We start from the raw sequence: 2,077 nt of genomic DNA, 5'->3' as shown, positions 1-2,077 counted from the left end.
CTTCTATTATTTGGGCTCTTCCAAAAATTTTCGTGATGATCGGAACATCGTTATTCCGAAAATCGGTGCGTCCGATGATTATTTAAAATTCATCGCTCGCGCGAATACGAATTCGGAAGCCCGACACACTCTGATGATTTTATTCTGAGCAGATTAATTTGAAACTTGACGACTAAAGTGTTCGGAGCAAAATAATCCCAATCGCGCATCGTCCGAGAAAAATCATGCGCAAGATTATGATCTCATTCGTTCTTCAGCACACTGTTGCGGCGACAAAACCGGGTATACGTTCACAGATATTGCTTCGGCTAATTTCGGTCGAATCATGCCGAACGAATTATCAGTGCCAAAATCAGTTTATTTCAGTCTGTCGTTTCTTGCCCGATCCAAGACTTTGGATATAAATGACGGGTGCAAATTCATCTGATTACAAGTATTCGCTAAATCAAAACCGTGACTGCGCGTCCGAGAATTATAATTGAGCTTCGATTCTCGGGTAAATTACCGTGACCATAAGATCATGTATTCTGACCGTAAATCAAATATCTCGTGTTTCGATTCAAAATATCTGCAATTTTATTTCTAAAATAAACTGAAAGGTGGGAAAAATCTAAATAAAATCCCAGCCCATCCTCATCTTTTCACCGTTCGAAATCTCTCTCTCTCTTATCCACTTCAGCTGTCATCCTCATCCAACGCTGGGATTTTTTCACTGCCGTGCCGTGGGCTGGCTTCTTCCCCAGCCGCTCCTTCTCATCTCTCCCTCTACGGTCGAGCTCCCAGCCTGCACTTCGGTTCTCTGCGTGTGGCTTCGCTCCTGGAGCAAAAATCCGCCGCCCCTGCGCAGATTTTTCCAGCGTCTATATCTCTGTGCGCAGGTCCAAGCCACCGTTCAGCTCGAGAGAAAAATCCTACCGTGCTCGATTCTTCCCTGCGCGTCTCCTCCGCTTGGAGCTTCCTGCGCTCCCTGCGTCCCTCTGTGGCCGGAACTCCCTTCATGGCCGGAGCTCGGACGGCGCTCGGTCCTGCCGCCTGCCCCAACGTCGACTATCTCCAGCTCGCCCCCGACCCTTCTCTCCCTGTCGCGTCGCTCTCTCTCTGCTCGCTCTCCTCCATGGCCGCCGTGGGCTCGCCGGCGTGGTCCTTGTCCTGGCCGCCGTGGTGCCGCGTGCCCATGTGCCAGCGCATGCCCAGCTCCTCTCCGTCTGCTCGGTCTTCTTCCTGGAGCGAGCTCTCTTCTCTCCCATAGCGTCCGGCATTTCTCCCTGTCGCTCCTTCCATGCCGCGCTCGGACTGAAGCTTCCCTGCGCGACCTGCCGAGCCTCTTCCTCTGCCAAGTCCCTTTCCCCGCAAGCCCTTGCCCTGCTCTCTGTCAGCCGCACGCTTTGCGCCCTGGCTCCCTCGCCATCGCCGGAGTTCTTCTGTTCGGCTCCAGCTCGATTTGGTCTTCAGCTTTCTGCGCGCGCGAATCCGCCGTCGCGTCTTGCTCTCTGGTGGTCGAGCTCGTTCAGCTCGCCTCCTGTCTTCAACCATGGATGTAGATGTCGGCCGCCCTGGATTGTTCGCAAACTCCGCCGCTTGATGCCGCGTCTCCAGCACCAGTGTCCCTGCTCCCTGTTCCTCCATGCTGTGTCGCGCGCGTTTCGTTGTTCCTGCGCGTGCTGTCTCGAAACTCACTTTCGTCGTCATCACTCGGTCGCACGACAGCCTGATGATTGCGTGTCGTGTGTCGCACATCCTAGGTCCTCGTCGTCGGGTTTCGTGCGTGCTCGCGTTTATCGTCGAGTCGTCGAACCCATCATCTTATGCTCAAACCCCACCTCACCAGCTCGCTTCAAACACGATCTCGTCGTCAAGCTTCGTCTTAGCCTTAGCTTGTCGGTCACACTCGCCAGATGTTCGATCAAGGACGTCGTCGTTCAGGCAACTACCAAATCGAGTTGTGATTGTGGTGAGCTGATTCGCTATTTTTACTATCGGTTTTATGATCGTAAATAAGACGCTACGTATGCGTATACGATTAAGTTAGAAATACCAGTAAGGTCAGGTGTGCTTCGAGGAGTTAGTTGCCGAATAT

The 2,077-nt window shown here is 52.8% G+C and overlaps 1 pseudogene; it reads left to right on the top strand.

Annotated features, from left to right (window-relative positions):
- Positions 1-917: 917 nt before the first annotated feature.
- On the top strand, positions 918-1,616 carry LOC118474004 (uncharacterized; annotated as a pseudogene).
- The last annotated feature ends 461 nt before the right edge of the window (positions 1,617-2,077 follow it).

This window comes from Zea mays, unplaced genomic scaffold (assembly GCF_902167145.1).
Source record: "Zea mays cultivar B73 unplaced genomic scaffold, Zm-B73-REFERENCE-NAM-5.0 scaffold_192, whole genome shotgun sequence".
NCBI classification, from domain to species: domain Eukaryota; kingdom Viridiplantae; phylum Streptophyta; class Magnoliopsida; order Poales; family Poaceae; genus Zea; species Zea mays.
The sequence above is the reverse complement of the archived record's forward strand: the minus strand, read 5'-3'. Positions and strand labels throughout refer to the sequence as shown.